The sequence below is a fragment of the Spermophilus citellus genome (genome assembly GCF_964194105.1).
Source record: "Spermophilus citellus genome assembly, chromosome: 7".
Taxonomy (NCBI): domain Eukaryota; kingdom Metazoa; phylum Chordata; class Mammalia; order Rodentia; family Sciuridae; genus Spermophilus; species Spermophilus citellus.
The window spans coordinates 115,825,852-115,849,580 of NC_138188.1; the positions used below are offsets into that span (position 1 = coordinate 115,825,852).

General features: G+C 35.5%; 1 pseudogene across 1 annotated transcript in view; it reads right to left on the reverse strand.

The window, feature by feature from the left end:
• LOC308653385 (large ribosomal subunit protein uL30-like 1) overlaps positions 1-23,729 on the reverse strand; it is a 64,247-nt pseudogene that overhangs the window by 36,058 nt on the left and 4,460 nt on the right. The gene's annotated exons all lie outside the window — the stretch shown is intronic.

A 23,729-nucleotide genomic window follows, 5' to 3' on the forward strand; every position in this document is an offset into this window, starting at 1 on the left:
TCCAGAAGTAAACCCACACATATAATGCCTTTCAACAAAGTCACACATATAGTGACTTTCAACAAAGATGCCAAGGACACATGTTACAGAAAGGACTGTCATTTCAATAATGGGGGTTGGAAAAATTAGATATCCATGTAGAGAAGAATGAAAATTAGACCTTTATCTCACACCCAGTTGCAAAGATCAACTCAAAAAGGATTAAAGACTCAAATATAAGACCAGAAATTCTGAAACACTAAAAGAACACATCAGCAAGAATCACAAAGCATAAACAAGCCACTATGAGTGAAAAACCAAAAGAAAAATAATCACAAACAATAGACAGTAGAAATAAAGCAAAAAGATCTTCAGATACTAGATTTCCTTTTTTTTATCACAAACTACAGGAAAAAAATATTTTTAAAATGAAGAATAAGGACATTAAAGGTAGATTAAAATTAGCAGGCAAAGGTTTGAAATATAATCATTTAGAATTTCCAAAGTACATGAAAAATACTAGATAGATTATAATATCAGATATTAATGAAAACAGAATTGGTGAACTAAAAGATGGAACTAAAGACAGGATCCAGAATGCAACCTCCAAGTTAAAAAATCCAATGTAACATATGAGAGACTAGGCAGTATAGATAAGAGTGAAAAAAAACTGACACACATAACCAGGATATCAGAAGCAGATCAATAAAGGAATGAGGGAGAGGCCACAATTGAAAAATTAATGGCTGATAATTTTTCAATGATTGAAAAATATCCATTCATTGATTCACAAGCCCCAAATACGATATATAAACTGAACTTCAAGCCTACACAGAGCAAGTTAACATTGGGGAAAAATATAAATGTAATGGTAATTAAGTGGTTATATCTTTTAAAAAAAATGACTACCTCAAGCAATAGCTATATTGTTTAACTTTGAGGAAAATGAGATTTTTAAATTAATAGTCACATAACACCACAGACACAAAATATAACTTATAGTCTATAGTGAGAAATTTTTAAATTAGCATTGTAATACAAGATTTTAAAACAGCTATTTCAGTAATTTATATACCGAGTAGAAAGCAATTCAGCAAAGCAACAGATTTAAAAAGTAAAATTAAAACTTTAAACTTTAATTCACAAGGAGAAGGAGAAGAAGAGAATATTATATCAACAAATTGGAAATTATGCATTTCTTCCAAGCCTGTTTTTAGTATAATAAAGATTGGGCATTTAGTTAGGCAATAAATTCAAAAACTTGGTAAACTTCAGGTAACTTTTTTTTTTTTTTACCATAATGCAGCTAAGACAGAAAACAATTGTGTAAAGGTAATTAGGAAAAACCTCATCATCTGAGCCATCTTATCTATCAATAAAGAAGTAAAATCCTTCTTTAAAAGCTTATAAAATGAATCAAAGAATATACCAAAAAATAAATACTTTAAGGTGACACTGAATTTACCACAAAAATGCAAAATAGTTTTCACGTACAATCTTCCTCCATTGGGTTAATGCAAACATTATATCAGCTTATGAAAATGACTTATGATAATCTGGGTTCTCATTTGTGAAACGATAGTAACGGTCTCTGTTCTCTATCACACATGATGGAGATGATCAAATAAAGGGGCTCAATGACTGTAAATGTGGTTCGTAAATGGAAAAGCACTTTAGTAATCAGATGTTATTTTATTATGCACAAAAGTTTTTATCAACAAAATTTCTTTGTTCTAAATCCATGTAAATTATTTAGTTATAAAAAAAATATGATCAACAAAACTTTAGTGTTTTCCTAAAAAAAAAAAAAAAAAAAAAAAAAAAGCACAATAACCACGTAAAAGTGTTAAGGGACAGATAGGTGACGGTGGTGGGAACATGAGGTTAAGAGAATAATTCTCTAAAATGTGCCCACGGTGCTGACTCTCCTACACATTTTCTTTGCCCGAAGCAGCCCTGCCTGGCCTAAGCAAACAGGATATATCACATTCCTCCACAAACTGAGGCAGGGGCAAAGGCCAGGCAGTCAGTGTAGTTAATGAATGATGGGGGTCTAGAAAGTGATGACTAGTTATTCAAGAGAGAACAACGGGTGGCTAAGGGTTAACCTTCTCAGTTGTGCTCCTCAGCCCTCTGGGTTGCTAACAACTGCCTCCTGCTCCTAGTTCCATATATAGGGAAGAAAAAGAACACAATGATTAAAGATGAGGGTTCTAGGGTCCACAAGAAAGCGATTCTCACCCCCTCCCATGTGATTTCGGCTCCAAGACCCCCTCCTCTTTGGGGAAGTCTGTCCTCTATCACTTTGTTAAAAAAAAAAAAAAAATTTGCTCATTACACTTGCCTCTGCATTTGTCAGGTGTTTATTCGTCAACCCTGGGCAACAAGAACCCATTCCTGATCTCCAATGGTCTTGTATCAAAATGATCTATACATTTAGATTCAGAGACTAAAAATTATAAAAGTAAACATCCTTTTATAAATCATCTAAGTTATGAAATTATGGTTTCCTATGACTCAGATGCCCGCTAAGCATCCCTTGATCACATTCCCTTGTCTACCTACCAACATCAACCACAATTCTCAGATTTGCATTACCTCGTTTCTTAATCTCCTTTCTAGTTTTACGTCTATGTCTCTAACTATAAATGTACACATGCTTTTGTAATGTATTACCTGTTTCTGAAATTTTAGTTTGTAGAATCATACTAGATGTTTACCTGCATGACTGTCTTTTATAAACAATGTACTAATAGTCTCCAACTGTTATACCTATAGATATACCTCATTAGTAATTTATTGTCATTTAGCATTCCATTGTAATAAATTATAGTTGATATCCATTTTAATGGAGGTGAACGTTTGGGTGATTTAAACTATACTGTGGAAGTATTTCTAACAATGTTACTATGAACAATGCTGTCCATGTTTTTTTTTTTTTTTTTGTCTCTGGGTATGAATGTACAAGATGTTACCTAGATTTTATACCAGGATTTAAATCTTGTATCAAAAGTTGATGAATATTAAATATACAAAGAATATACTAAGAACTATGTACTTAGTATAATATAACTAACTATGTTAAAAAATTTCCAACTATTTTTTTCCAAATTTCGATTCTCATCAGCAGTGGGCAACTGTTGCTGTTATATTACCTCCTCAAAATTGAAGACATGACCCAATTCCTCAATGTTATGGTATACAATGGGTTCTTCAAGGTTTTACTTGGCATTTCTCTACTTATTAAAGAGTCAAGAACATTTTTTTTTATTGGCCATTAAGTGTCAACAAGGTTTAATATATATTTTATTGTTCATTTGTTTTTTCTTCAGTGAAATGTCTTCTCATGTTTTATGCCCATTTTATTTGTAATGATTTGTGTGTGTGTGTGTGTGTGTGTGTGTGTGTGTGTGTGTGTGTTGGGGTCGGGTACTAGGGATTGAACTGAGAGGCTCTCAACCACTGAGCCACATCCCTAGTCTCCCTGAGTTCCTTAGCGCCTCACTTTTGCTGAGGCTGCTTTTGAACTTCCGATCCTCCTATCTCAGCCTCCCATGCTGCTGGGATTACAGGCGTGCACCACTGAGCCTGGCTTATAATGATTTATTTTTAAATATTGGGAGATACAAAATAAAATTTTAAAATATACCTAAAACATGAAGAATGATAGTACTATGAACATGACTAAGCTTAAAAAATAAGTACCTTGAATTTCCTCTGTGGCCAGTATATGCTTTCTGAGTCCATTCTACTCTCTGACCCATGAATGTAAACACAATCCTACATTGTGTGCTTGTTATGTTTTTGGTTTTTGCTTTACATTCTCCTGTACATTTTTAAAAATTGTTTATTACATATATGACAGTTGTAAATATATCTCCTCACCCTCAAACTCAATTTATTTTTTCCTGATAGAATTAGCTGGACTAGTCAGCACTACTCAGGATAGCAATTAAACAGCATTAAGTACAATGCTGCTGCTCCTCACCCTTCAGTGGATTACACAGATCTGCCCCTGTCAGCAGCTGCTTAATTGCAATCATTGGCTACAATTCAAGGCTCCAGTTCTTTGACTTTCAATTTGGAGGATAGAACTGACCAGGTGTTTTATTTGCTTTCCCCTTTGTGTTCTAAATTTTCATAGAATATAATTTATTGATTATTGAACATTATTTATTTATATGCATACATAGAGATGAACATGATGTATTTAATTTGTAATCTCCTATTATGGGTTTGCTCTCAAAACATGTGTGTTCTCTTAGTTGATATAAGAAAAGTTCAGCTATACATGTGAAAAAAGCAAAACAAGACCTTTAAAGGTATATAAGTCAATACATCAGGCCTTGTACTTTTCATCATTACTGAAATATTTTCTGAATCATGATATCAAATATTGCCCTCCACCATACTCTTGTCAATTTGGTTGATATTTTATGGACAAAATATTTGATATATTCTTGTGTGTAACCTGTTAGAAATCATAAAAATCATATTGTGTGTCTCTCTCTTTTACAAATATATTAAATATGTATATATTTTATCAAACATTTGCAATAAATATGGTACAATCAGAAAAAAAGTTTTGGTAGTTTTGGTTTTTTCCCCTTTTTCTTTCTCTTTTTCATTCATCAAGTCTGCAAGACAGAGGCTAAAACACCACATCCTTTGTTTTCTTATGACCATTCTGTGATGGTTGTTTCATTACTCTTGTGATAATTCTGACTACACTAAAAAATAAAAATCTTCATCCTTAGGTTCACAAAACAGGTTCAATCCAAATATTCAAATAGCCATTCTTAAAAGTTCTAGCACTACTAGAACAGAATAAGCTTCCTACACCCATTCCTCCTGCAAAATGCAGATTAAAAACTCCAGAAAAAAAATACAAAATTAACTAATTGAGAATGTGAAAGAAGAATGAAAAATCGGCTGACTGTAGAAGACAACTTGAAGGAGTGGCCCGCAGGGGGCGCATTTCCTGTTTTGTTATTTTATTATTCACTCAGGGCTTTTCCTGCAGCCCTGTGGGGGCACTAGAGGCAAATGCTCAGGTTGATACCCCAAAACTGGCCAGAGAACCAGTAAAGGGAGTTCTCTTAAACCAGAGGGTGAAAGGAGAATGCTAGAGGGAAGAGAGAATGAGGGTGAGCACCTAACCTAGGTATCAGTCCACATGGTACTTCTCATCCCTGAATATACGTATTGGACTCTTCCAATCAGTGGAGACACATAAAGAACTGAGATTTTTTCACCACCACAACAGAAAAAAAGGCAGATATTATGCTTGAAATAACTGGCTAAAATGAAAATATTCTCCAGGGATTAGAACTAAGAAGCTAACAATCACACAAGGCCCAGAATAAATTCAAGATTATTCAATAAAGATCTGAAAAAAATGCACCATTCTCAAGATAAAAATAATCAATAAATGCCAACTGAGAGATAACTCTGAAGTGGAATTATCAGATGAACACCCTAAAGCAGTTTCTGTAACTATAAGAGGTAAAGATAAACATGAAATCAATGGAAAGATAAAATATTAGTGATGAAATGTGCATAATATTTAAAGCCACCTCTAGATTCAATCAATCACTGTCAAAATATCAATGATATTCTTCAAAAAACTAGAAAAAAGAATCCTTTGTATAGAATCCCTAAAAATCCAGAATAGCCAAAGCAATCTTAAGCACAAAGAACAAACAAGAAGACTGTAGTCTACCCAACTTCAAAACATACTACAAAGTAATAGCAATCAAAATAGCATGGCACAGACATAAAAACAGATGTAGACCAATTGAATAAAACAGAGAGACTGGAAGTAAGTCTACAGATACACAACCTTTTGTTTTTTTCAACAAAATTGCAAAAAACACATTGCAGAAGTGAGACTACAATAAATGGTAGTGTAAAAACTGGACATAAAGATGTAGAAAAATGAAATTACACTCCTACTTCTTGCCAGTTACAAAACTGAACTCAAAATGGATGAAAGATTCAAATTTAAGACCTGTAACTATCAAATTACTAGAAGAAACAGGGGAAATGCTTCAGGACATCAGAGTGTGCAGCAATTTGGGGGCAATCGCACAAAAACACTGGAAACAAAGGAAAAAACAGGAGATGAGATAATATCAAGCTAACAAGCTGCTGCACAGCAAGGGGAACTATAAACACAGTAAAGAGACAACCTACAGAATGAGAGGAAATGTTTTCAGACTACACATCTAACAAGGGGCTACTATTCCAAACATATAAAGACCTCAAACAACTTCAAAGCAAGCATATTAAAACCCTAATTTTAAAAAGACCCATACAGGTGAACAAACATTCCTCAAAAGAGGAAATATAAACGGCCAACAGATAAATGAAAAAAGTGCAAAACATTGCTAAATTGTCAAGGGAATACAAATCAAACCCACAATACAAATCAAGATATCTTCTCACTCCAGTAAAAAGAGCCAATGAAAAAAAGACAATTGATAACTGCTGGTGAGGATGGGATAAAAGGCATCAAATGTGTATTGTTGGAAAAATGTAAGTTAGTACAGCCATTATGGAAAACAATATGGAGTTCTTCAAGAAATTAAAAATAGAACTACTAGATGATGTAGTAATCCCACTACTGGGTCTATCTCCAAAGGAAATGAAATCAACATGTCAAAGAGACTTCTGGACTCATATATTTACTTTAGCACTATTCACAATGACAAGAAGTGGAAGCGACCTAAATGTTCATCAAATGATGAATGAGTACAGAAAATGTGATGTGTGTACACAATAGAATACTATTCAGACATGAAAAGAGGATGAACTCATTTCATTTGTGGGGACATGCATAGAACTGAAAATTATCATCATTATATTAAGTGAAATAAGCCAGGCACAGTAAGATAAGTATCACATGAAGTTACTCACATACAGAATCTAATTAAATTCATCTCCTAAAATTTGAGAGTAGATCACAGCGGCTGAGGAGGGTAGAAAGGAAGAAGGGATGGGAACAGGTTAATCAATGGGCACTATGGTGTAGTTAGACAGCAACAAGAAACTTTGATGTGTTATTACACTGCAAGATGAACATAGATGATAATAATGTCCTTTATATTTCAAAAAACTATAAGAGGATTTTGGATGCTTTGCCCAGAGAGAAATGATAAATATTTGAAGAGATACATGTGTTTATTCTAATTTGTACATACAACATACACATATTTTAAGACATCACATTTTAAACTGCCAATAGTTTCACTTTTATGTATTATGTATAGTTAAAAATTTTAAACGAAAAATTAACTCTAGGAATTCATTCAAAGGATATCACAGGCCAAGAACAAAGATGTATGTTCAGTACCTAGCACAAATTAGAAACAACTTGGTGTCCAACTAATAGAGTTAGTTATGATGATGCACAAATGTAATGAAATATATTCATTAAAAAATGGTTTTGGGGGCTGGGGCTGGGGCTCAGCAGTAGATTGTTTGCCTAGCAAGTGCAATGTGCTGAGTTCGATCCTCAGCACCACATAAAATGAATAAATAAAATAAATGTTAAAAAAAACTTATAAAAAAAGAAAAGAACATTTTTTTTAAAAAAGAGGTTTGTGGAAGAATATATAGCAATTGTGGAAAAGATAACAAAACATTGTGAAGTAAATTTTTTTTAATACAAAAACAATGTTGGTCCACAGTTTTCTTATTTACATGGCTTCCACTATGAAATAAATTTTAATACTTTCTCACTGGGGCAAGGTGGGGAAATTTTAGGGCCCACCCCTTTGATTCTCATCTCTTCGTTGCCCATAATCTGTATCTTAAAACAAATGTTTTCTGTCTTCATTTATCTGTGTTTTTAAAAACCATGTAGGGGTAATTTTCATCCCTGTTCCTACATGTTCACCAGAAGTCCTCATATTCTCTATTTACATTTTAAATGTACTTATTTAGAGCTGTCTTTAAATTATACTATCTCAGTTTCTTATAGTTTCTTCTTCTTCTTCTTCTTCTTCTTCTTCTTCTTCTTCTTCTTCTTCTTATTATTATTATTATTATTATTACAGGGGATTGAACTCAGGGGCACTCAACCACTGAGCTACATCTTCAGCCCTATTTTGTGTTTTATTTAGAGACAGGGTCTCACTGAGTTGCTCAGTATCTCAATAAATTGCTGAGGCTGGCTTTGAACTTGCAATCCTATTATCTCAGCCTCCCAAGTCATTGGAACTATAGGTATGTGCCACCACGCCTGGCTTAGTCTGTTAATATTCAATAATTCTTAATATTCAATAATTCTTCCCATCAGAATTCGTTTTGACAGAAAGTTGATGTTTCCTACCACAATTTCATTTTTAATTGAGTTGTTTTAAATAGAAATTCCAGAAGCCTCCATGTGTAGAACTGTAGAAGTATGAGACTCAAGTAACATACCTACTTTGATGTTTCACACGCAGTTCAGCTTGGCCTCTATTCCCTTCATTTGGGTAATACTTAAGTTCATTTCAGTTCTGGATTTCTTTACTATGAACATAGCATAAATTTAGATTGCACTCTCATATACATTGGGGGTCTGTGTTTCAGATTTGCTACTGGTGATTCTTTATCCATTGATGACTTTCTTCTCTCTCTCTCTCTCTCCTTTTCCCTCCCTCTTTTTCTGATTTCTCTTTCTTCTCTCTCTTTCCTGATTGCAAACTTTACTTATGTGATAATTTACTAATTTCTTCTTCCATGCATGTGTTATCCCTCCTGTTGAAAATTAAATGATCTGTTTATTTTTTAATTGTTGATTTGCAATGTCTCTTTATATATTCTAGATACAAGAGGACTGGATTAGGAAACGGATTTGCAAATATCTAGTCATGTTCTGTAGACTATCTTTTCTCTTTCTTGATGGTACCATCTAAAACGCAAAAGTTTTCAATTTAACATAGCTCAGTTTATTTCTACATTTTTGTTCATTGTGCTTTTGAAGTCCTAAGAAAGTATTGCCTAATCCCAAGATCACAAAGATTTACTCCTGTTTCCTTCTAAGAATTTTAGCTTTTATATTTAAATCTATGCTACATTTTAAGTTAATTTTTGAATATGATGTGAGTTGGGGTTCCAACTTTCTTTCTTTTGCAAGGAGATATCTAGTTGTTATAGCAGTATTTGTTGAAAAAACCTTTTCCTCCATTGGATTGATTTGATACCCAAGTCAAAAACCCATTCAGTATAGATGTATGGCTTTAATTCTGTCTAAGGTAAGTATAGCTAATGTAGCTTTGTAATTTTGAAGCCAGAAAACGTGTGTATCCAGCTTTCTTATTTATTTTCAAAATTGTTTTGACTCTTCTGAGTTTCTCGCATTTCCATGGGGCAAGAGGTGAATGCCTTCTTAGGCCTTTCCTGAGCAGATGAACATACCCACCCAGGCCTTTCCTGAGCAGATGAACATACCTTCTCAGGCATGTGGCCTTGTAGATTCCCAACAATATGGCAGAGATTCTCAAATGATCTATGGATAGCTGAAGCTCCAAGAAGCTGTTAAGTTTTATAGTCAGCCTAGTGTAGGCCCTGAATGACAGCTCCATCTCAGACAGCTGCAGTGTTACAAACCATCCTATTGATTGTTTCTGAGAAATGCCCTGGAAAAAGGGTTATTCACACAGAGTGAATTCTAAGCCAGTCAAATCAGGGCCAATGCTGAAAATGAAGCTCTTTGTGAGCTGCCAGGGAGGTCAAACCCTGACCCTTCTCTGGAGACAGGGCTTGAGGGAATGTTCAGTCCTGTTCCTCTGCCAGGAGCTGTGAGGGACTGGTTTCACAGCTGCTTCAGCTGTAATGCTGTTGATTTCAAGGCTGCTATAGAGCTGGGTAGAGGTGGATAGAATTAGCCAAGGTAAAAATGTCACAGAGCTTAGTGTAATTACTGAGACCCAGCTGTTTTCCTTGAATAACATTCTTGGGATTGTTTCAAGCCTTTGGTTGATTTCCAGTGTTCTGAAAAAGTTGATTTTGAGAGTTTCTGCCAGTGTGTTCTCATTGCTTTTAATAGAGAAGTAGGTTTTTTGAGGATTCCAGAAGGGTTTCCATGCCTAGTAAAATTTAATATCCCACGTCCCAGGTAGTCAGGTCTCCTACCTCTATCCTTGATTCTTCAGAGGTTGTTTTCCTTCAGGTTGCCATTGCTAATGTACTGCTGCTTTCTTACTTTCAGATTTTCTTTTGTTTGTTTCAGGGTAGAGACTAATTTTTTGAATAATGTACTCAATTTCTTTTAACGTGTACATGCCTTATTTGAGATGAGAGAAGAGCACTTTTCTGCATTAACTCTATCCACAAACATTGATATTCACAATATTGAAGAAAAGTGTAAAAACGGCTTTTTCAATGATGGTGAGAATTCAGTAAGGTGACTTGAAGGTCAAGAGCCAAAAAGTAATGTTTACTTTACTTAGCAGAAGTAATAAAGTCCAGAAGTGGATTCCATTACAAAGGTGATAACATAATTCCCGGTTCAATAAAATAAATCAACTCTTCCAGGAGACAGAAATAAGTAAAAATGTAAATGGTAGAATACCAGGAATTCAAGGGTTGTATTGGAGTGAATTAAAGTTAAATTCTTGTCCTATAATATATTTTCTTTTGGAGAAGATAATGCTAATGAAGTTAGCCAATCCCCCCCCCCCAAAAAAAAAAAAAACAAAAAACAAATGCTGAATGTTTTCTCTGATATAAGGAGACTGATTTATAGTGGGGTAGGGAGGGAGAGCTTGGGAGAAATAGACCAACTCTAGATAGGGCAGAGTGGTGGGAATGGAAGGGAGAGACAGGGGATTAGCAAGGACAGTGGAATGGACATCATTATCCAAAGTTATGAAGACTCAGATTGGGTGTCAACATACTTTAGATATAAACAGATATGAAAAACTGTGGTATATATGTGTAGTAATAATTGAAATGAAAAAACAAAGTACATGTATAAAGGCATGAATTGGTGTGAACATACTATAGACACAAAGATAAATTGTACTCTATATGTGTAATAAGAACCGTAATGCATTCTGCTGTTGTGTATTTAAAAAAAAAAAAAGACAGGTATGTCCACCCCCTAACCCTGACTCCGGAAAAAGTTAAAAATGGTAGAGTAAGTTTTTGAAAAATATGGAGACACATTGAAAGAGAGAACCAAACATTCAGAAAATGATGTTTTTCAGCTTTGGGAACATAATAAGAGTAGAAAATTTGGGCTGGTTATGTGGCTCAAGCGGTAGTGCGCTTGCCTTGCATGCATGCGGCCGGGGTTCGATCCTCAGCACCACATACAAACAAAGATGTTGTGTCTGCTGAAAATTAAAAAATAAATATTAAAAAAATTCTCTCTCTTAAAAATTTTTAAAAAATATATAAAAAAGTAGAAAATTATAAATCAGTAGTGGCAATAATCAACAGCATTTTGTGATTTAATGTAACACTGGGGCTCCAGCCACATGGTATCACTGTCATTTCCATAAATATTTCATGTTCTTTCATTTCTTCATGCCTTGCTCAATGACAGTCCACTGTTCCTTATAACATCAATTATCTTGTCTTCTTTCATCTCTCACTCACTTCTCTTCAAGGGAGAAGTGTGGCTGATATGATTGATAAGTTACAAAAAGAGGCATAGCCCATGCCTGGCATGATTTCATCCTAAATGTGACTCAGATGATTCTGTTGGCAATAACCGATCCTGATGGAGCATATTCATAGAGTTGAATATTCTTAGATGTTTTTTGATAAATCAATCCATGTAGTAGATCAGTAGTTAAAAAGTCAGCTTTCATATCTGATTCAGCCTCCATTCTCTAATAAATCTACCAATTCTAAAAACACAGGTTGGTCTTCATCTGTTGATTTCATAATATCTGTTATCTTCCAATCTTAATAGACTTCTTTAATATGAGTTATAACACATTGGTTTTCTCCAAATATATCTTGGGCTTTCGACTTTAAATCACTCAAGGGCAGCAAATATGGTGTATTCTCAGTACCTTATAAAGTGGCCAAAACACAGAAGGCACACTGCAGTTGCTGAAGGAGGAGGAAAAAATTTCCTCATGATACAGGTTTGGGAAGAATGAAAGGATTTCAACAGGAGACCTCTCATTTCTTTTATGAGTTCTCTGTTTGAAAGCGCCAAACAGTACAGTTGTTATGGTTTGGATGTGAGGTGTTCCCCAAAAACTCACCTGTGAGACAATGCAAGAAGGTTCAGAGGAGAAATGACTGGGTTGTAAAAGTCTTAATCCAATCAGTGATTTAATCCTCTGATAGGGATTAACTGAAGTGGTAGGGTGTGGCTGGAGGAGGTGGGAATTTGGGCGTGGCTTTGGAGTATATATTTGAATCTGCAGAGTGGAGTCTCTCTGCTTCCTGATCACCATGTTGTAAACTGCTTCCCTCTGCCACCCTCTCCTGCCTTGATGTTCAGCCTCACCTCTAGCCCTGAAGCTGGCCTTCTATGGACTAAGACTTCTGAAATAAATTCTACCTCCTCTATAATTGTGCTGGTCAGGTCCTTTGGTCACAGTAGAAAAAAAAAAAGCTGACTAAAACAGCAGTACACTGTGAAAACACACTTACAGGAAAAAGATAATTAAAGTACAAACAATAGAAAGATACAGTTTCTTTCAATGACTCTAAATGAATCATAAAATGTCAGACTTTGAAGAGCCCTTAAAAAATCATATATTCCAGTTATAAAAAGAAATGAAGAATATCTTTATGTACTTCTCTGACATAATGCCTAGGATATATTGAGAGTGAATAACAAATGCTGTAAAATGTGTTATTCTTTATAAAATAATTAAGAAATATGGACATATATCACCACATATTTTTATTAGCAATGCATAATAAATACTAAGCAAGTAAATGTGATAATTAGCCTTCAATTAACTGATAAAGTTTAGATTTTTCTTTCATACATGACACATTTTTCTTTGGGGCATTTTCTTCATCAAATGTACATTTTCCTTTAAAAAAATATTTGAAAAAAGTGGCCTTTTCTGTTCACATTATTATTTGCTATCAATGTGTGATTTTTCTCTTCAAAGAGTGCAAGTATTTGTGTGTGAGATTTGGCACCACTTGGGTTGCTAAGGTGATAGTCTCCTCTTTGGTAATGGAAAAGAAATGAGTAATAGAGACTAAAAAGATGTGCAAATTGACCAGCTACAAAGTCTATTTGAAAAATATGATTTGTTCCAACACTGAATGAAACACAGGTAAATCAGGAAATGGAAACACACAGACATATCTTTCAGGTAATCTCTGCACTTGGGGGCTCTTCCCCTGACTTCCTTGCCTCAGGTTCCCAGTGTCCTTCAGCTTTCTCCCTCACCCCTCAGAGTAAGCTCCCACCCTTATTTGCATAAGGTGTGAACAGATGTATGTAGCTTGTAAAGTGTAACATTTCCCCCAAATAATTCACTTCTGCACTAAATAGGTAATAGAGAACGTCTATGCACCCATCCTTCTACCAAGACAGTACTTTCCAAGAGGCACTAGAATGACATCAGTTAGGCACTCTTTACCCAAGCCAGATATTTTGTTTTTTTACCCCATGATAATATATAATTATATAATTATCATGTACGTAAACATTTAAGATCTACTCTTTTAGAAAATACCAAGAATACACTAGAGTGTAATTTAATACTATTGCCATCATGTATGTTAGATCTCCAGAGTTTACCCCATCCTACCTAACTGAAACTTTGTGCCATTAGACCAACCTCTCCACATCTTGCCCTTCTCTCCATTTCTAGCCAGGACAAATGCCATTCTGCTCTCTACTTCAATGAGTTTGACTATTTTAGAGTCCATTAGAAGTAAGACCATACAGTAGTTATTTGTCTGTGCCTTGCTTATTGCACTTAACATAATGTTCTCCAAGTACAGTCATATTATCACAAATGACTTTACTATTATGTGTTGTATGTATTATATTATGTGTGCACACTTGTGTTTTGTGTTATATGTTTGAATGTACGTATGTCCATATATCATATATGATGAGCGCTCATGAAAAAATGGATCCAAATATTTTTTTTATTCACGTGATTTAAATGGTTTAATTTAAATTGGGTAAATAACTATTAAGAATTGTTTTAATATGTAAACAAAAAAGAAGGTTAACAGATCTGTTTGTTTACTTTCACCTTTCCTTTTCATTATATTTAATAATTCTCTTCAAGATAATGTAAATTGTTAAGAAAATTGTTTTCTTTTAGTGCCTTCTGGAATGTTACATAATTTTTTCTTTAGCCATTATTGCCAGAATTCCTATCTTCATCCCAGTGCCAGTGAAGACAATGTAAATTGTTAAGAAAATTGTTTTCTTTTAGTGCCTTCTGGAATGTTACATAATTTTTTCTTTAGCCATTATTGCCAGAATTCCTATCTTCATCCCAGTGTACATAAGTACATTCAAACATATAACACAAAACACAAGTGTGCACACATAACATAATACATACAACACATAATAGTAAAGGCCTTATAACTTTTTACAGGTGAAACCTCCATTGCAATGTTTAAAAACTCTATAGTCAAAAAAAAAAAAAATAGAACTGATCAGCAAAACATTAACCTAGGTCTGTATGAGCTCAAAAAACAAAATAGAACTTCATGATATGGGAAAGGGCAATAATAAAATAGATATTGAAAAAAGCATCCTGGTTCTGTTGCAGATATAAGAATAGCCAAACTGGAGTTTTGGATATCAGCTGTTATGGATTTGAGCCAAATCATCTTCTTTTTGGTCTGTAGAAATTGCTTTAGTTAATCTCTCTCGAATCCAAATCGGCTGCTGTTCTTCCTGTGGAAACACACAAACAGGCCCCCGACTCCAGACAATCACTGGGTCAGGACCTTGGTTAATCTCTCTGGAATCCAAATCGGCAGCTGTTCTTCCTGTGGAAACACACAAACAGACCCCCAACTCCAGACAATTACTGGGTCAGGACCTTTCCATTGTCCTGTTAGAATATCTTTCCAAAGTACCTTGGGCTTATATACATTTTTTGGACACATATGCCTTTCTGCAGCACTAAGTCCTGATGAATCCAAATTTAAAAAGTTTAGAGTAAAAAGGGTTATTTTAAGTTTATCTTTGGGGAATATATACCCCTTCCCAATTCCGTCTTTTTGCTTTAATAAGTACATTTTAATAGTTTGATGAGCTCTTTCAACTATGCCTTGTCCCTGTGGATTGTATGGGATTCCTGTTATATGAGTAATGCCAAATGATGAGCAAAATTGTTTAAAAGAGGTAGAAGTATAACCAGGGGCATTATCTGTTTTGGAATGCCCACAGTGGCAAAATTTTGTAAGCAATGAGCTATAACATCTTTAGTTTTTTCTCCGGCATGAAGGGAGCCCATCAAAAATCCAGAAGAAGTATCAACTGTAACATGCAAATATTTTAATTTTCCAAATTCTGGCAAGTGTGTGACATCCATCTGCCAAATATGGTTAGGTATCAATCCTCTAGGATTGACTCCAAGATTAACTTGTGGTAAAAAGGTCACACAATTTTGACATTGTTTTATTATTTGTCTAGCTTGTACCTTAGTTATTTTAAAACGCTTTTGTAAAGTATTAGCATTGACATGGAACCTTTTATGAAAATTTATAGCTTCTTCTAGTGTAGAGAAAATATGTATGTCATGTGTAGTTTTATCTGCTAAATCATTGCCCATACTAAGGGCTCCAGGCAATCCTGTATGTGCCCTGATATGTCCTATAAAGAATGGATCTTTTCTGTCCCAGATTAAACTTTGTATAGTGGAAAACAAAGAGAAAACAGTAGAAGAAGGGGAAATCCTACCAGCATCTTCAAAGGATACTATAGCATTAACTATATACTAACTATCAGAAAATAAATTAAATACCGAATCTTTAAATATCACAAAAGCTTGTAATACTGCATTAAGCTCTACCTTTTGAGCTGATTGTTTGGGTACTAAAAATGTAAAAGTTTGATCAGGTGTAACTATTGCTGCTGTACCATTATTTGACCCATCAGTGAATATATTTGGAGCATTCATGATAGGTGTTTTTCTTGTCATTTTTGGAAAAATTACAGGATGCAATGACCAAAAAGACAATAAAGGATTCGATGGTAAGTGGTTATCAAATGAAACATTAGATTTGCACATGATTATTGCCCAAGTATTTAACTCATTAGCTAATTCATCAATTTGATTCATAGTATATGGAGTAATAATTTTATTGGGAGAAATTCCAAATACTCCCTTTGCTGTTTTTATTCCTTTGAGTATTAATTGTCCTACAGCCTCAGGATACCTAGTAAGAATAGTGTTAGGAGAATAAGATAAATGTATCCATAATAATGGACCTTCTTGCCAAAATACTCCTGTAGGAATATTTTTTTGTTGGTAGTACAATAAATAATAAAGGCAAACTTATATCAATTCTATCCAAATGCATATTTTACATATATGTTTCAATGAATTTTAATGCCTTTCTTGCTTCAGGCGTTAACATTCGGGGTGAATTTGGATCTGATGGACCTTTTAGGATATCAAATAAAGGTCCCAATTCTCCTGTTGGAATACCTAGATAAGGCCTTATCCAATTTATGTCTCCTAATAACTTTTGAAAGTCATTAAGTGATTTGAGTTGATCTACTTGTATTTGAATTTTTGGTGGATGGACCATGGTTGAGGATAATAGAACTCCTAAATAATTAATTGGAAAATTTAATTGTACTTTATCTATTGCTATCTCTAGATTATAATTTTTTAATAAGTTTGTAAGTGTGGCATAACATTCTAGCAATGTGTTTTTAGTTTTGTGTGCTAATAATACATCATCCATATAGTGAAATATTTGTAGTTCAGGATTTTGATTTCTAAGTGGCTGGATTACTTTGTTAACATAAATTTGACACATAGTTGGGCTGTTAGCCATCCCTTGAGGGAGTACTTTCCATTCATATCTCTGATCAGGACCTTCATGATTTAGTGCAGGGATAGTAAATGCAAAACGTGGACTATCCTCAGGATGAATTGGAATTGAAAAAAAACAATCTTTAATATCTATAACTAAAACATACCAAGTTTTTGGCAAAGCAGACAATTGAGGAATCCCCAATTGAGCAGGTCCCATAATGACCATTTCATTATTAATGGCTCTTAAATCTTGCAATAATCTCCATTTACCAGATTTCTTTTTGATGACAAAAATGGGAGTATTATGGGGAGATACAGAAGGTTGTATATGTCCTTCCGCTAATTGTTGTTTGACCAGATCATGGGCTACTTGTATCTTTTCTTTAGTCAAGGGCCACTGAGGAACCCATACTGGTCTTTCTGATTTCCATGTAATTTTTATTGTCTCAGTGGCCCTTTGTGAAAATCCAACCCATGTCTGTCTGTTCCTTGATCTATTTGTATTGGTGCTGCTATACCTTGTACTTGTTTTTCTAATCTTTTTCCTTTCCTAAAACCTTGTATAGCCATAATAGTGGGTGCATTTTGATTGATATTATTTGTTAATGTCAAACCTAATTGATTTAAGACATCTCGTCCCCATAAATTTACGGGAAGATGATCCAATACATATGGTTGTATAGTTCCTTCACATCCTTCAGGATCCTTCCAATCTAATACCATTGCACTTCTATCGGGATTAGTTGCCACTCCTAGGCCTCAAAGCGTTTGAGTGGCTTGTTGTAATGGCCAATGTTTTGGCCATTCTTGACGAGAGATGATGCTAAGGTCTGCACCTGTATCCAGTAGCCCATTAAATTCATGTCCTTGAATATTTAGTTTTAGCATGGGGCGAGAATCTAAATTTAAAGAAAGCATAGCCCAATCTACACCTGTGGAGCCTAATCCCTTGGAACCTCTTTCTACAGCATGACTGGAAAATTTATCATGTAGGCTTGGTATTATTAGTAACTGTGCTATTCTATCTCCTGGTGAAATTACTGATATACCCTTTGGAGAACTGGCTATAATTTTTATTTCACCTTCACAATCGGGATCAATTACCCCAGGACTTATCAAAAGTCCTTTTAGAGTAGAAGAGCTGCGTCCCAATAATAAGCCTACTGTTCCTTTGGGAAGAGGTCCTTTTACCCCTGTGGGAATGATTTGAACTCCCATCTCTGGAGTTAGTACTGATCTGGCGGAGGCGCAGATGTCCAACCCTGCGCTCCCTCTGGTTTGTCTGATGAGGGATCTGATGGACAATGTGTCCTGGTCACTACTCTGATGGGGTTGCTGGGTTCCTCCAGTGCTCCGTATATTTGTGGTTTGGGGCCCCGGAGCATTGGGGCCCCCGTCCATTTTTTGGCAACGGAGCCCGATGCCTTTGTCCACGATATTGTGGATAAACACCTTGTCCTTGTTCATTTTTTGATAATGGAGTACCCTCTATGGTGGTTTGAGAACGGCATTCATTAGCCCAATGTAATGGAGTACCCTCTATGGTGGTTTGAGAACGGCATTCATTAGCCCAATGTCTATCTCTACGGCATCGTGGGCAAATATCCGGTATTCTACTCCTTTGATACCTAGTTTTGTTAAACCCTCCTCCTATGGGGCAATTCCTTTTAAAATGTCCTGTTTGTTGACAATTATAGCATGTTCTTGGCCTGGCATATAAAGCCTGTTTTACTGCAGCTGCCACAATTTGCCCTTGTTCATTAATGTCTCTGGCATCTAAAGCCTGTTTTACTGCAGCTGCCATGACTTGCTCTTGTTCATTAATGTCTCTACATAATTTAATATATGTGTTTAAATCTTCCTGTTTCCATGGTCTAATGATATCTCTGCACCAACGATTCGCTTGGTCATAAGCCAGTTGTTTTATTAATGGCATTGCTTGTTCTGTATTCCCCAAAACTCTGGTAGCTGTTTGAATAAGCCTATCTACAAATTCAGCGTAAGGTTCATTAGCTCCTTGTATTATCTTAGATAATTGACCTTGTAAACCTCCATGTCCTTGTAAAGTCTTCCATGCCTTAACTGCATCTACAGCAATTTGTAAATATACACCAGGATCATATGCAATTTGTTGCTGCCGATCCTCATAAGGTCCCTTTCCTAACAACATATCTAGATTTCTCTGAGAATAACCAGCTGCTGCATTTCGCCTAGCCGTCTCCTTGCAAAATTCCTCATTGGCAACCTTCCATAACAGGTATTGTCTTCCATTTAGCACAGCTTTACAAATATTAGCCCAATCTGCTGGCGTCATGTTTAAGTTGGTAATGGATTCGACCAAGCTTACAGTGAAGGGTGCTTGAGGACCATAGGTTGTTACAGCCTCTTTTAGCTCCTTCACTGTTTTGAAATTTAAACCCTGGTAAATTCGCTGCCCTCCTACCTCAAATACAGGGCATACTTGAGATCCTGTCTCAGGATCCCAACTATCAACTGCGGGGGTTGGGAGTCTCCTAGCATATGGAGGTGGTGCTGTTGATTGGACACTTATGCCCTCTGGTGATAGAATGCTGTTAGTAGCCGTCTCCTGTAGAGGTGGTGCTGTTGGTTGGACACTTACGCTCTCTGATAGAAAGGTGTTATTAGCAGTCTCCTGTTGTAACTTTTCCCCTGATGGCTTTTTCTGCTCTAAACTTCCTTCCTCTGTCTCACTAGCTCGAAAGACCTTCTCTTTTACTTGAATCTTTTCCTCTTTCTGACTAACTTGAGAGACCTTCTCTTTTACTTGAATCAATATGTCTTCTCCTTCCTCTACCTTTGTCTGAACTGAAGGCTTTGGACTAAGCAAACCAGATACGAACGTCCACAATGGCAATGTGCCAACTGGCAGAGTCCCTGGGTTGTTCTTTTCTATTCTTTTTAAATCTTCACCATGATGGTTTCATTGTGATATATCTAACAACTCCTCCTTAAAAAGCCATGGGCTACATTGTTGTATTGTATCAACGTATGCCCTGACTGCTCTTGATTTTACTGGGATGCCTCCTTCCTCTAACAATTTACTTAACAGTCTTTCGGTTTGTTTTTTACTAATTTCTGTTCCCGTATTTCTACTATAATACAACCCAACAAGATAACACCAAACAAAACCGAGACAGAATGAAATAAAAAGGGAAAAATAAAAATTCATTATAGCCTTTCTATCCTCCTGACATGTGCATCCGTCCTTTCTCCCTATCTGTTCCTCAGACGCAAATAGTTTTTTCTCAGATGTGAGCGGTTTTTCTTCCGTCTCACTCATCTCCAGGGACAGGCAACTTAAAACAAAAATGAAGCAAAACAAAAGAGGAAACTTAGAATGGCTACCCATCCTCTCGCCCTGCCCTCAGGGGAGAGCAGTTTACTTACCCTCAGTCGCTCCCCGTGCGAGCCACCAAATGCCGCAGTCTGGCTGGGCACAATTCAGGAGCCACTTGTCAAAAGAAACTAACTTTATTTTTAGAACTACAAACGCCAAATAAAACAGCTCCTCAGGAAAAAACCCTCAGAGCCCAACTGCCACCATCAGCTTCCCACAAGCCTCTCACCCCCACACAAGCCTCACCACCTCCCACAATCCTCCTGCTCTTGAGGCTGATTGGCTGGGTCGTGTGGGCGGAGCCAAAGAAGTCCCCCAATGAGCAGCTCCGTGGAGGAGCCAATCAGCTAGATGTTGCTGGGGCCGCTGTGAACCAATCATCAGCTGGCAGTCTGAAGGGCGGGGAAACAGCCCAATGAACATCACTGCAGAGGAGCCAATCAGCTAGATGTTGCTGGGGCCGCTGTGAGCCAATCATCAGCCGGCAGCTGGAAGTTTGCTGGCAGCTGGAAGTTTGCTGGGGCCCCTTTGGCTGTGGCTCTCAACACCAAGAATACACTAGAGTGTAATTTAATACTATTGCCATCATGTATGTTAGATCTCCAGAGTTTATCCCATCCTACCTAACTGAAACTTTGTGCCTTTAGACCAACCTCTCCACATCTTTCCCTTCTCTCCATAGTCTAGCCAGGACAAATACCATTCTGCTCTCTACTTCAATGAGTTTGACTATTTTAGAGTCCATTAGAAGTAAGACCATACAGTAGTTATTTGTCTGTGCCTTGCTGATTGCACTTAACATAATGTTCTCCAAGTACAGTCATATTATCACAAATGACTGAATTTTCCTCTTTTATATGGCTGAACAGCATCCTATACTCACAGTGCAATACTACGCACTACACATACACACACACACACACACACACACACACACACACACTTGCTTTTGTTACATACTTTTTAGAACATAGCCAAAATATTATTGCCCCAATATGGCTTTTTTCATATATATAAAATTAAAATATATGGCTATGTATGTTCATATTTCCCAACTGTTTTATAAAAATAATTTTTATAAGGCTTACTTATTATTTACTCTCAATATATCTAATAATATATATGTAATAAACTATATAATGTATTATCATTAAAATATAATATATAATAATTTTCTTTATCCATTTATTCATCAATGGACTCTTCGTTTGATTCCATACCTGGGCTAAGGTGAACAATGCCTCAGTGACTATGAGAGTAAAGTTATTTCTTTGTGATGTCTCTTTTATTTTCTTTGGACATGTTTCAAGAATTGGGATTGCTAAATCACAAAATAAGTCTACTTTCTGATTTTTGGGCCTCTATGGTTTTACATAATATGGTTTTACATAATAGCTATGCCAATATACATTCCCACTGACGGTACACAAGGATTCCCTTTTCTCTACATTCTCACCAATACTTATATTTTATCTCTTTTTTATCCGAACAGGTGTGAAGTGATATCTCATTGGGATTTTGATTTACATTTCCTTGAGATGAGTGATTTTCATATACTTGATGGCCAATTGTAAATGTCTTCTTTTGAAAATAATGTATTCCAATGCATTGTTTCTTTTCAATGAGCTTATTTGCTTTCTTGCCTGAAGTTGTTTGATATTCTTGCTTTGGATATTAAACCCCTAATCATATGTACATTTTTCAAATATTTCCCCCCATCCATAGGCTGTTTCTTCACTTTCTTTGCTGTGTAGAAGCCTTTTAGTTTGATGCAGTTTACTTTATTTTTGCTTTTGTTACACATACTTTTTAACTTTTTAGAACATAACCAGAATATCACTGCCCAAACAATTGTCAAGAAAAATTCTATGCCTTTTTCTATAAGTTTTAACTTTTTAAAGTATGATCCCATTTTGAGTTGATTTTTGTCTGTAGTGTGAAATAAGGGTCCAATTTCATTCTTCTGCAAATAGACAGTTTTCCCAACATCATTTATTGAAGAATCTGTTTTTTCTCATTGATATTCTTCAAAGCTTTGCCATATTTCAGTAGACTGTAAATGCATGAATTTATTTCTGTGCTCTCCATTCAGTGCCATTGTTCTATATGTCTGTTTTTAGGCAATCACTCTGCTGTTTCGATTATTATTTCTTTGTTGAACATTTGGACATGCTTCTTGTTTTGTTCTTTAAGCTTGAGTTTGTTTTAGTTCTTTGGGACTACTAGGGGATGTACATAGATTTTAATTTCTGTAAAAAGTTCCCTTGAAATTTAATGGGGAATTCTTTGAAAGTATGAGCACTTTAACAAGAAGTATGGAAGTATGAGCACTTTAACAACAATAATTCTTCTAATCCATCCATGAAAATGAAATATATCTCTATGTTCAATCAGGGATAATGGACTGTAAATTTCTTTTCTTGGACTATCCTTATTTAGCTTTGGTATTGCAGTTATGCTGACCTTGTGTTTGTGTGATATCAGTTGTAATATCCCTTTTTCTATTATAATTTTGAGTCTTTTTTCATTTCTGAGTTTACCTAAAGGTTTGTCCCATTCATTTATATTTTCAAAAAGAAAAACTCTTAGTTTACTTTCAAGTATAATACTTTTAATAAAGTTTTTGTAACTCTTAAAAGGCAATATCCTCAGGCTTAGGGGTGGGGTATCTCAGTGATTGAGTACCTGCTTAACATGTGCAAAGCCCTGGATTTGATCATCAGTACTACCTCAAAAAACAAAAACAAACAAACAAAAAACAGAACATTTTTAGTATTTCTGTATTCTGTAATAATGCCATATATACATGGCACCTTTTTAAAAATCCTAATTCTTGCTAACTATCACAATATTGTACTTTTTTAGCCTCCTTCTTTCATTTCTCTTCCTACTGTAATCATAATCCACACTGCAGAAAAACACATAAAAGATGTCATTACCAGGGCTGGGGTTGTGGCTCAGTGGTACGGCATTTGCCCTGGGTTTGATCCTCAGCACCACATAAAAATAAATAAACAAAATATGGGAGGGAAAGAGAGAGAAAATGGAAATTGCATGGAAATGAAGGGAGACCCTCATTGCTATACAAAATTACATATAAGAGGTTGTGAGGGGAATGGGAAAATAAACAAGAAGAGAAATGAATTACAGTAGATGGGGTAGAGAGAGAAGATGGGAGGGGAGGGGAGGGGGGATAGTGGGGGATAGGAAAGGTAGCAGAATACAACAATTACTAATAGGACATTATGTAAAATTGTGGATGTGTAACCTACGTGATTCTGCAATCTGCATTTGGGGTAAAATTGGGGGTTCATAACCCACTTCAATCTAATGTATGAAATATGATATGTCAAGAGCTTTGTAATGTTGTGAACAACCAATAAAAAAAATTAAAAAACAAAAACAAAAAAACCCAAAAAAACCAAAAAAAAATAAACAAAATAAAGGTA